The sequence below is a fragment of the Mastomys coucha genome, unplaced genomic scaffold (genome assembly GCF_008632895.1).
Source record: "Mastomys coucha isolate ucsf_1 unplaced genomic scaffold, UCSF_Mcou_1 pScaffold7, whole genome shotgun sequence".
In the NCBI taxonomy this organism is placed as follows: domain Eukaryota; kingdom Metazoa; phylum Chordata; class Mammalia; order Rodentia; family Muridae; genus Mastomys; species Mastomys coucha.
In genome coordinates this window covers 14502794-14516389 of record NW_022196913.1, presented here as the reverse complement: position 1 = coordinate 14516389, position 13596 = coordinate 14502794, and the positions used below count along the sequence as shown (strand labels likewise).

General features: G+C 37.2%; 1 protein-coding gene across 4 annotated transcripts in view; it reads right to left on the bottom strand.

The window, feature by feature from the left end:
* Positions 1-13596, bottom strand: part of Dip2c (disco interacting protein 2 homolog C) — a 416803-nt gene that overhangs the window by 147024 nt on the left and 256183 nt on the right. The window lies entirely within an intron of this gene.

The window sequence follows — 13596 nt, the reverse complement described above, 5'->3', positions numbered from 1 at the left end:
TCTCTCTCTCTCTCTCTCTCACACACACACACACACACATATATACACAAGAATACAAATAGGTATATAAAAATAATAAGATAAAAACAGAACAGAATAGGTCAAAACAAACAGAAGAAAAAAAGCTAAAGAGAAAGCACAAGAAACACATACAGATGCAGAAATGCATACTTTACACACACACAGAAATTCCATAAAAATACACTGGAAACTGTAATATATACACAAAAGACTTGTGTATAAAAAAAAAAGAAAGAAAAAGAAAAAATATGTCCAGACAAAGTATTATGAGACAAAGAACCCCTATAAACACCACTGAGCTCGTTTTGTGCTGGCCATCTGTTGTTGGGCATGGGGTCTGTCCTCAAGAATGGTTTGTACACCAAATGAGACTCTATTGGAGAGAACTAATTTTTCCTTTGTAAGCAGTTATCAACTGGAGATAGCTTCTGGGTTAGGGATGGGGACTTGTGTTTGCTTTCCATCTCTGCACATTGTCACACTGTGTGTCTGGTTTTGTTCCTATCTACTGTAAGAGAAAGCTTCTTCTTTTTTTTTTTAATTATATATTTTCTTTATTTACATTTCAAATGATATCTCCCTTCCCAGTTTCCCCTCTGAAAACAAAAACAAAAACAAAACCCTGTTCCCTCCCCCATCCCCCTGTTCACCAAGCCACCCTCTCCTGCTTCCTGGTCCTAGCATTCCCCTACACTGGGGCATAGAACCTTCACAGGACCAAGAGCCTCTCCTCCCATTCATGACCAATGAGGCCATCCTCTGGTACATATGCAGCTGGAGCCATGTATACCACCATGTGTACTCTTTGGTTGGTGGTTGGTGGGAGCTCTGAGGGTAATAGTTAGTTCATATTATTGTTCCTCCTATGGGGCTGCCAACCCCTTCAGCTCTTTGGGTCCTTTCTCTAGCTCCTTCACTGGGGACCCTGAGCTCAGTCCAATGGATGGCTATGAGTCTCTACTTCTGTATTAGTCGGGCACTGGCAGAGCCTCTCAGGAGACAGCTATATCAGGCTCCTGTCAGCCAGCACTTGCTGGCATCCACAATAGTGTCTAGATTTGATGACTGAATATGGGAAGGATTACCAGGTGGAACAGTCTCTGGATTGTCCTTCTTTCAGTCTCTGCTCCATAGTTTGTCTCTGCAACTCCTTCCATGGGTATTTTGTTCCCCCTTCTAAGAAGGAACAAAGTATCCACACTTTGGTCTTCCTTCTTCTTGAGTATCTTGTGGTTTGTGGATTGTATACAGGAAGCTTCTTTAATGATGACTGAATATCATTTTATTGCTACCTTCCTTTAGCAGAAAACTAGTATTTGGATTATCCCTAGGTCCTTGGCCTCTCTAGTCTCAGGTTCTTGGCCACCCCAGCAGTGTAAAGGATGAGTTATAGCTCACCTAATGGGCCTTAAATTCAATCAGATATTACTTGGTGTCTTAAGTTATGACTTCTATTGCTTCAATGAAATACTATGACCAAAAAGCAAGTTGGGAGAGGAAAAGGTTTATCTAGCTTACACTTTCACTGCACTCTTCACTATCAAAGAAAATCAGAGCAGAAACCTGAAGGCAGGAGTTGATGCAGAGGCCACGAAGGGATGATGCTTACAGGCTTGCTCAGCCTTCTTTCTTATAGAACCCAGGTCCACAGCCCAGGGTTCGTACCACCCAGAACAGGCTGCCCCACTCCCCAGATAATTAAGAAAATACCCTACAGGCTTGCCTAGAGTCCAATCTTATGGAGTCATTTTCTTTTTTGGTTTTTCAAGACAGGGTTTCTCTCTTTAATAGCCCTGGCTGCTCTGGTACTCACTTTGTAGACCAGGCTGGCCTACTCACAGAGATCCACCTGCCTCCTGAGTACTGGGATTAAAGGTATATATGTATATATACACCACCATGGCTGTGTTGGAGGCATTTTCTTAATTGAGGTTCCCTCATCTTGGATGACTTTAACTTGTACCAAGTTGACATGAAACTATCCAGCACAGTTTGTTACAAGCTTTGTGCCATTACTATACCAGTGTATCATGCAAGGAAGTCATCCTTGTAGATCAAAGGGCTTGCAGCTGGGTTGGTCTTTTCTGTTCTCCTCTGGAAACATAAAGAGAGTACCTTCCAGTACCATGAACATTAGTTATGAGGGGTAAACGCTCTAAGTAGGCGCCACCTTGAAATCTGTGTGCTAATGAGCTGTGCAGGTATTGACTTCAGTCATCACTTCATAGAGAACAACCAATAGCTTTGGAAATATTCTCAGTTATTTGGGGGTATCCATAGGAGTCCTTCAGCCAACAATTCCATTGGATATAACCCATTTCTGGAACTAGAGGTTTCATTTGGTGACAAGAGATATGTACTTGGGCACACACTCACATACACCCTTTCTCGATACCTAACTTCTGTGGTTTATATGAATTGTAGCCTATTAATCAAAGACTTAACAGCTAAAATGCACATATAAGCAAATACATACCATATTTATCTTTTTGGGTCTGGGTGACCTCATCAAGGATGATTTTGTTTTCTAGTTCTATTCATTTAGCAACAAATTTCATTTTTTTAACAGCTGAGTAATTCTCTGTTTAGATCTATACCTATTTTTATTTAGATTATTTGGTTTTTTTATATCTGGTTTCTTGAGTTTTTTTTAAATATATTTTAGATATTAATCCTCTATTAGATGTAGAGTTGGTAAATAATTTTCTCCACTCTGTAGCCTGATGCTTTGTCTGAATGATGATATCCTTTGACTTGCACAAGTTTTTTTGGTTTCATGAGGTCCCATATAGATTGCTTAACTTAGTGTTTATGCTACAGGTGTTCTCCTTAGAATGTCTTCTGCTATAGTAGCCAGTTCAAGAATATTCCTCAATTTTTCTTCTAACAAGTTCACAGTATCTAGTTTTACATTGAGGTTTTGATCCATTTGTGCTTAAGTTTTGTGCAAGGTGATCAGTATAGATCTATTTGCATTCTTCTGTACGTAGACAGCCAGTTTGACCAGCACCATTTGTTGAAGATGCTGTTTTTTTCCAGTATGTATTTCTAGCCTCTTTATAAAAATAAAGTGTCCCAGGTATTGTGGTCTTATGTCTAGGTCTTCAGTATGACTCTGTTGATCAACATGCCTGTTTTTGTGCCAAGAGTATGCTGTTTTTATTACTATAACTCAGTTGTATAATTGGAGGTTGGGGATGGTGATATTTCTAGCAATGTTTATCATTTAAGATTGCTTTTACCTATGCTAGGTTTTTGTGTAGATGTTTGTTTCCATATGAAGATGAAAACTATCCTTTTAAGTTCTGTGAAGAATTGTGTTAAAATTTTAATGGGGATTGCATTGAATCTGTAGATTCCTTTTATAGAACAGTCAATTATACTGTATTAATCCTACTAATCCAAGAGCATGGGAAATCTTTCTACCTTCTTCAATTTCTTCAGGGACTTGAAGTTTTTATAATACAAGTCTTTCATTTACTTTGGTTACCCCCAAAACATTTTCTTTAAGACTATTGTAAAAGATGCTTTTTCCCAGATTTCATTCTCATTTTGTCATTTTTATATAGGAAGGCTATGGACTCTTGTGTATTAGCTTTATATCCTGCTATTTTGTGAAAGTAATTATCAGCTACAGTAGGTTCCTGGTGGAATTTTTGTGGTCATTTATGCATACGATCACCACAAATAAAGGTATTTTGACTTCTACCTTACCTATTTGTATCCCCCCTTGATCTCCTTTAGCTAAAGCTATTGAATAGGTATGAAGAGAGTGGACAGCCTTGTCTAGTTCCTGATTTTAGTAGAAATGCTTTGAGTTTCTCTTCTTTGATGTTGACCTTTGCATGCTACAACATTCTAAGGTGAGGTAGACAAGAGACAACCAGCTTGGGAAGAGAACTAATGGAAGATATAACCCAGAGGCACAGAGTGGCTAGCTAGTCTGAATTGTGAGGCCAGAGAAGTGCTTTTGAAGAGTACAAATGAAGATTATTTCTAGAGCATAGAAGAATACAGAGTCAGGGCACTAAACTGTAAACAGAATGTGTTGGCTGAGAGAGTGAAAACCAGAGGCCAAGAGGAGGAGGATGGAAGTATATTAGGATAACAAACAATGTACAGCTCATTTTAAGTAGAACAAAACAAAACAAACAAACAAACAAACAAAAAAAACAACAGAGGCTTTTAAGAAGGCAAAGGACGTGGTCTGATTTTTTTTTCTTCACCTTTTAGTGAGATCCTTCTGGAAAAACTATGTATGTGTGAGAGAGGGGAGGCCTCTTTCCAGAGAAGAGGACTTCTTATTTCCACTGTAGCAATGAATAAACAGAGGTTATAAAACTTAGGAGCTATTATCTGAAGGGAGGTGCGACTAACTCCAAGGATGTCACCACTCATCTACAACTCAGGCCACACAAAGATTTAGCCATTAGTTTGCAGATCAGGCTGCTTTGTTTACCACATCTCCCTTGAACTCCACTTAAGCAGAAGAGTTTTCTACTGGAGGCCTCATTTTACATGTAAGAGCAGGACTCAGCCAATTCTAGCCTCAGACACTTCTTGTAAATTATTTCATTGGCACACAGCCATACTTCTTATCCAGTCCATGGCAGTGGTTCTCAACTTTCCTAACACTGCAACCCTTTTATATATTTCTTCATGTTGTGGTGACCTCCAACCATAAAATTATTTTTGTTGATACTTCATAATGTGATTTTTGTTACTGAACAAAAATCAGTTCCTAAGACCACTAGAAGTATATATTTTCTGATGGTTGTGACTAACAAGGTTGAGCACCACTAGTGTATGGCTACTCATCATAGACAGGCACCATGATGCTCCAGAGAGCCCCAAGTATCTTTGCCCTTTAGAGAAAACATCTGCTAATCTCATGTTAAGCTATTAAATGTTATGCCCAATTAGCTTATCACAGTGCTTAATACCCTTCAGTATTTGTGTGCACTCTTTTCTCATCAATTAGACTCAGTTTAAATAAGATAATCTAGTTTCCAAGTTATTACTTTTTTAACAACAAAAAAATTGGTTCTCAACTTTATTGTTCTCATAACAAAAGTCAGTAAATGAAGGCCATGGATTCATGATCTATTTAAAGTTTTCAAAGAGGGTCAGAAAGTATTAATTTTCTTCAAATCCACAATTTCCAGTTTATGTATTTTTCTTTTAAAGCATTGGTTATAACCTGCAATTTGGAGAAAATCCTCAAAGGAAATAGAGAACTACTATGTAATTTTATCATGATTGATCAACCATTTACACTTTCCCCTGAGACGTTCTCTCTTTTCTCTTCATGGATTACTCCAGAAGAGTACAAAAGTAAATTCTAAAAGATACATCATGTATACTTAAACATTTCTATTTATCTCTTTAAAATAAGTAATTCCTTTTACATAACACTTGTTTTCCCAAAAACCTGAAAATTTAACAATGACATACTATTAATTAATTCAACATCCATGTTCAAATATAGTCAATCAGCCTAGTAATTTTCTTTTTATTTCCTTTGGTTCCCTAAATATGATCTCTATAATGAAAATGGACAAAATTTTTCAGATTAAGTTGATTGTCCTCCAGTCTTAAACTTTCTCAGCTTATGTTTGCTATAATATGGACATTTTAAACAGGGAAGGCCTCTTTCTTCACTTGCACACTTCTTTGTGAGTAGATTCAGAGTGTGTTTGTCAGTTGCAACATCACAGAATAATTCATCCTCTGTAGATGAATGTGACATTTGTCATTTTGTACAGTGGTATCCATCAAATTCTTCTAAAGAAAATATCCTGTTTCCCATTCCAAATAATAATCTGGAGCTGGCTGAGCAGCCTAGAGATCCTGCTCCTCAGGATGCTAATGTAGAAGGATCACAAGTTCAAAATCTGCCTTAGCTCTACATGGAACTCAAAGCTAATCAGAGTTTAATAAGACCCCAAGTCAAAACAACAACCACAACAAAAACCCTGAAGATATAAGCCCAGTCGTAGAAAACTAGTGAGGGGTTCAATCCCAGTTTCAATCACAGTATGCCCTCACCTGACTAAGTAATCTAGTAAGGGATACTTTGAAACTGGGATATATTTAAAAGAAAAAAGAATCAATTGGTCAATTACTCTACTTAGCTGGGCAAAGGAAAGATATAAATGTAAACAAGTTAACCACACTTACAGATGCGGGGCTTTTTCCTGTGCTGTATTTGTTTTCAGTTGCTGCTGTTATCAAAGCTCTCAGACAAACCTGGGGAAGGTCTACACTACATATAATGTTTACATATAGGTATTACTTATTAATTATAAAAATATTTTAAAGATTCCTGAGAAATGAATATTTTACAGAGAAAAAGGACTATGTAGGTTAACACAGGCTAAGGATTTAAAAAGCCAAACCATTTATACAAAAAAAAAAGCTTTTATAATTGGAAAGTCTGAGAAGACTCCACACCACTGCAGGATGCCAGTTCATCAAGGAGAGGTAAGTGGGTCCTGTGGGAATGATGGGTGAGGACAGGCATGAGTCCCTGCAATCACAGAGTGGTGAGACTGACAAACCCAAACATTTTGAAAGCTTGAATTTCATTCCATGCTGCATTAAGTTACTCTTATTAAACATAAGTCACTTGAGCAATAAGTAAAAATGATTTGATTACACAAGGGAAGTATGGTCTATATCATTATGGATTTTTTCATAAGACTTTAAAGAGCTTCATACACAATTTTCTAGGCTCTTACCATGCAACTGAAAGAAAATAATAAAAAGAAGACAATTCAAGTCACAAAGACACCAATATTCCCTTGCTAGACAAAGCTCTTCATAATGAGTCATGTGAAGGAACTCTCTTTTAATTAATTAATAAATGAGACATGTGAAGGAGCTCTCTTTTAATTAAGCTCAGGTCTTCAGGAACAGAAACAAATACATGGCCATCATAACAAGGACAGATTGTTTCTAGCCACGTCAAGAAATATATAAAACTAATAAAGTAACTAAATGTTAAAAATCTATTTTTAAGGCCTGCTAGATGGGTCGGTGAGTAAAGGAATCTGCCACCAATCCTACAATCTGAGATTGATCTTCAGGACTTACATGGAAGAAGGAAAGACCTACTCCCATAAAAGTGTCCTCCGGTCTCTTTAAATGCCTACACACATACACAAAATAAATCCACTGGATCATGTACATTAAAAATATTTTCAATAACAGCAAGTCTAAATTGCACTTTAACCTTAAAGCATCACTAAGTGTTTTAAGACATCTAAAACATGTTTCCAAGTAATTATATTATGAACAATAATTGTGAGGAAACTGAGAGTACCTCCTCCTCAGACTGTAGATCCCTCCAACAGCACATGAGCCCCATCTACATATGGCACAAGGGTAGAATAACTTTCTAGAACTGAAGAGAGCCTCTTGAGCCTGCAGCTTCATTATGGCCCACAATATTCTATGTAAAGAAGAGTATAAATGTTTGAAACAGAATTTTTCTCCAGGCATTAAAATATTGCATGGAATTGGCTAATCCAAATCAAACATCAACTACTCAAACTAAACAGAGCATTACTGCTAACAACTTGCAACAGTGACCAGATAAGAAAATAGACCTCAAAAAAAAAAAAAATAGAAAGAAAGAAAGAAAGAAAATAGACCTCTGAGACAAGATTGGTTTAAAAAGATGCCCAGTGAAAAGAGACCAAAGCCATGTTACTACATGACTTTCCTTCTAGCCGCACTTCTCCATTTGTTCTTGTCCATAAAGTTGAATATGTGTCTAACTCTCAACTCGAAAGGAAATGACCACTATTGTTACTGAGGAAGGTGTGCTAGAATCTGGCTTAAAACACTGTAGATTGGCAATGTTTAATGATTACCAACTTGATAGGATCTAGATTCACTTTCAAGACAAACCTCTGGCCATGTCTGCTAGAGATTTTCTACATTAGGTTAACTGGTATGGGAAGAACCACCTCTAAAAGTGGGTGGCACTGTTCTATGGATTACATTGCAGTGGAAAAAGCCAGTTGACTGAGTACATACAGGCTTTCATTGTCCTCTCCTTCTTGACAATGGACACACTGGGACCAGTAATCTCTTGGTATTGTCACCATACCTTTCCAGCCATGATGGACTATATATCCTCTCAAACTATAAGCCAAAAGAAATCCTTTCTTAAGTTGCTTCTTGTAAGCTATTTTGTCATAGCAACAAGAAAAGTGACTGGTATAATGCAACAACCACAGAGTAAAATACTGAAGGAGAAAAGGGCAAGGCTAAGCTCTGGGTTCAGGGCAAATGAGAACTTGATGCTTGTGCTCTGTCTCTATCTCCAGAGGATGTGAGAACCAGGGGATCACAGGAGTCCCCAAAACCCCAGCCAGTCTCAGTTACTTGGACCCAGGGAATAAGAAGCACTGTATAAACATGTAAGGCTGGAAAAGTGGGTGTTACCTGAGATATAGTGTGAACCCCACCTAAATTCTGAAATAATCCATATGATTAAAAACTTTGAGGACAATATGGTGATATGATAAATGGGTTGCTACAAAACAGATCTTCCTTTTATCTTCATGAGTCTACGAATGAAATTTACCAGCTGTGATACATTAGAAATCCATTAAAGGACTTGATTAAGTACCCCACAAAATCTTAATTAAAATGTTCTTGATGCAGTTTTTCATCCATATGAATTAAAAACTAGATGAGAGGCTGTGAATAGGAAATGAAGAGAAAGAAATAAACCTCATTCATGTGAAGGTATTTGACAGGATGATGAGGGTCAGTTTACAGACATGTCACAACATCTTTCTAATCAAAGTCTGTAATATCCACAGACTTTGACAGGGCCTGCTGATCATATGAAACACACAGACCATGTTATGAATTCCAATTGTAGTTCAGAAATACAAATGCCTACAAAGACAAAACTCACAGGAAAAGACCTTGATTCTAAGTATGCACTTTGCTGCCGAAGATAACTTCTTATTTTTAAATGTCAATACTCATGAGTACGAAGAGGTGGCTGAAAGCTAGGAACCAATAGGCTACAACATCAGAGAAATGAAACAATTACTTTAGGGTAGATCCCAAGGTGCCCTTAATATAGGTACCACAGCAAAAAATGAAGCAAAGCAGCTTAGTTATAACCCAGGAACTACTAAATAAGAATCAAGGAGGTCTCCCACAAACAATACTGATTTCAAGCTTTTGGTAGCATGGACTTTAGTGCTCTGAAAAAAAAATGTGTTGGAGCTCTGCAATGAGTAAAAGAATTTGGGAGCCTGGCAAAAGACACAAGAAACAAGAATTAAAGTCACTACTCATGAACCACATTCTGCTGTCCTCTATGAACAACTAATCCAAATCTATAAAGGATTCTGATCCAGAGAACATCACGGAAGTTGTCTTTGGAGCTGGGTAACAGCAGATTGATAGTTAGCAGATTGGTAGAGCCATCTTTCTTTTTCATCTAACAGTTTATAGTTCATTCACTTTAGTGACTTTCCTTCTATTAATAGCCCCAAAGCATCCAAATATAGACCCTAAATGATTTAAGACCATCTTCATACAGCACTAAATTAGCATATCACTATTGTTAGTAAACCAATTGTTAGAAACTTCTTATATTTATAGCATCAAGTAATCACACTAAATGAAATTTCTTTAGCAGAACTTCACCACGACCTGGAAATAATAAACATCTTTGCATGTCACAGAGTGCTTGAGGAAAAGGCACCAGTGTCTCCGTGAGCAAGTTTATTAAAAGCTTAGTGATACAGCAAAATGTTGGGTAACCCTGGATCATTTGTCTCCCATTTCCTGCAAATATCTCTTTCTAAAACAATCAGATTACAATAGATTTGTAAATCTATTCAATCAGACCTCACTCTTCCACTGGGGTTTGAAGATGGACCTCTCTGGCTTCTGGTGATTTCTCTACCTTACTACATCCTCTAATAAACATTTGAAGTTTTTCTTTTCATTTAGTTCTGAGAAAGAAGGCACCAAAATAACTAGTAATGGAAAATACGTCTATTTCTGTGGAAACAGCCAGAATAACAAGCCAGGCTTTGGTGGGAAAATACTGGTCCTATTGGTTACCACCTGTATTAACTTTAAATTAACTTAAAATTAAATACATGTTGTTGTTGTTGTTGTTGTTGTTTATTGTGTTTTAAGGCAGGGTACCAAAATATAATCTAGGCTGGCTTCTAACTCTGGGTGGTACTTCTACCTCCCAAGTGCTGGGATTATAGCTGTGTACCCCCATACTAGGCTTGAATAAATTTTTAAAGAATACAATTTTATCATCTATAAAATGTGAATATAATCACATAGTTGCTGAGAGAATACATAAAATACACAAAGCAAAACCATGGTTGATGGTTTCACAGCAAGTATAAAGTGACAACTACCTTCATCAATATTTTGAGGCAAAGGGATTATTAAGTGTGTAATGCTTAAAAGGCACAAAAGGATTAGGTTGCTGAATGACTCCACCTGGTCTTCATACCATGCATCATGAATTCCTGGAGCAACACTGCCATGGAACATGTGACAGTTGTGGTGTACATGTGATCAACAATCACCCAAATAACATAGATGTTCTGTTCTGACATCAAAAATCTATGAGCCACATGTGAACAGCAAGGAATTTGTTCATCTCTAATGACACTAGACTGTTTATCTAGGCTCTGATCTAGAATTCTGAAGTTAAACTCCCCCAATCACTTCACAAATAAACAACCACTAGGATACAGGTTCATTCTATTCATGAGACTCTTCCATGTCAAAAAGGTTAAGTAAGATCACTGAAAAGTAAAAGTCAGGAAATAGAAAAATATTCTTAAAATAAAGAGCATATAACTCTTTCAGAGTTTTGAATTTTATTTGAGACAGAACCTCCATATACAGCCCAAATTCACATAAAAGCTGAGCAACTGAGGCAGGTAGATCACAAGTGCTGAGAATGAAGGTGTGTAATAACACACCAGGCAATACTGTCTTACTCTGAAAATAACTAGTCTCATGAAAAATGATGAGCAAATACCTTCATCTGATACTATCTCAGTTAGTATAAGACATTGACTGCTATTAATAAGAGAATCCTGGTAAATTATTAAATAACACCCATGCTATCAAATGCATAGTTGGTATTAATCAGTGTGTTGAATAACATGAAGTGTGAATAACAAGAAGATACACAGTGTAGTGTTATACATAAGCTTTCACTGCCCCTCAAGCCCACTGTGTCTTGGCTCTGCCCCCCTCCTCCTCCAATCCCTGTCAATTCCAGACATTTTATTACCCTCTCCAGTTGTACATTTTCCATAATGACACATAGATGGATTCACTGGATACCTGCCCTTTTCAAGGTAACTCTTTCATAGTAATACATCTTTAGTGTCATTGGTTTCTTTTCATGGATTGATACTGTACTTTTTAGCACTGGCAATCTACTGTCTAATGCATTTTAAAATGAATAAATGAAGATACATCATTGTTTCTTCCAATTTTATCCATCAAGAAAAATGTTGCTGTGAACACTGGTTCCCAGGGTCTTTTGTTTGTCTGCTGATTTTTTACAACTACATCTTCAACTCCTTTGGATAGACACCAGAGAGTTTAACTTTATAAAAACTATCAAACTATCTCCTTAAATGGCTATATACATCCTCGATAGCAATGAGAGACCCTGTTGCTCCACGTCTTTCCTATCCTTGAATTCTCATTATTTTGATAGTCTGCATTTCCCTGATGACACACACTGAACATTTTCTCCCATGCTTTATTGACCATCTGTGCATCCCTTTGGAGAGATGTCTACTCACGTCTTCTGTCTCTGTTTTAAGTTGGTTGCTTTCTTACCCTTTTAATAGTATGGCTATTAGTCCTTTATCACTTATCATTGAACTGTTAAAAAAAAACCCTCAGATCTGTGGCCTATCTTTCATTATATTTGGACACAGTCTTCCAATTTTAGTCAAGCCCAAGTTTTAGATGCTCCTTTTGTGGATCGTGCTTTGGGTATATTATCTAAAAATTGACCACTATACTGAAATTCACCTAGATTTCTTCCATGGCATCTTCTGGGAACATTTAGGTTATTCAGTTCAGACCTAAAGTCACAGTCTAGAAATGCTTTTGGTTTTTTTTTTTTTTTTTCAATCCTATACATGTGCAGTTTTTCTGCTATCATTTGTTGAAAGGATCTTTCCCCATTGCTGGTGCATTCTGGGCTGTCTATGCTGTTCCACTGGATCTGTTCTTGTTTAGTACTGTTCTCACAGTAGGTTATGGACCCCAATGCACTGTTCCTATCTCTTCTACATTATTCTGTGCTGGATCTCCACACTCCTATGTGAACTTAAGAATAAACGTGCTGACAACAATGACAAGGACAACAACAACATGGGATATCTGATATCCTCTCAAAATATGGATGTGATTGGAACTGTATTTAACATGTCAATCAAGTCAAATTACCTTTCATTTTTCTTTTGGTAATGGGGTTCAAATACGGGGCCTTGTATATGCTAGGCAAAGGCTTTATCATTCAGACAAATTCCTAGCCTTATAGAGGAAGTTATTTGAAATGTTATCTGAACAAAAGTAAGTTTTCCTACATAAATCACTAATAGAACATGTATTGTCTTGATAGCACATGCTATCTGATGTATGTGAAGGTCAAAGAAAACCTAAAAGAATTGGTTCTATTCTTCCACCACATGGATTCCTGTGCTCAAAGTCAGGTCATCAGGATTGATGGCATTACAAGCTGAACCAAGATTAAAGACAATATCTTGCTATGGAGCCTACTCTGTCCTTCAGATCCTAATCTTCCTATCCTGACCTTACAAATTCTGGGACTACAGGTATGTGATGCTATACTTGGCATTTCTCTACTTTCATTTGCTGTTTTCCTCATATAGATCTTATAGTGTTTTCTTAGCATTATACCTAGGTACCTCATATTTTAGTACCAATGTTAATATGTTTAAAAAATTCAATCTCTGCCGGGCAGTGGTGGTGCATACCTTTAATCCCAGCACTTGGATGGCAGAGACAGGCGGATTTCTGAGTTCGAGGCCAGCATGGTCTACAGAGTGAGTTCGAGGACAGCCAGGGCTACACAGAGAAACCCTCTCTCGGAAAAAAAAAAAAAAATCAATCTCTAAAGGTTCATAGGAGAAAAATTTGCTCTTACATCCTACAATCTTGCATATTAATTAGCTACAGGAGCTTCTTTCTAATATTGAGTCTGTGATTTCTACATATAATCTTATTACCCAGGGTTATATGATTTATCTTCATCCCTCCTATTTGTGTAGTTTCTTTCATCTTCTCTATTACTAGCCGTGGCTTCCATTATGATACTACATAGGAGAGGCAATCCTACCTTGGCCCTAATCTTAGTGGAAAACCCACTTCTGACAATTAAATGTTAGTTGATATTAGCTTGGAACTTTGTACACATTCATTAAAGGGAGGAAGTCCATCTTTATCCCTAATTTGTAGAGGTAACCTGTTCTCTGTGGGCTGAGAATAAAGTCACTCACTCAAGTCAAATAG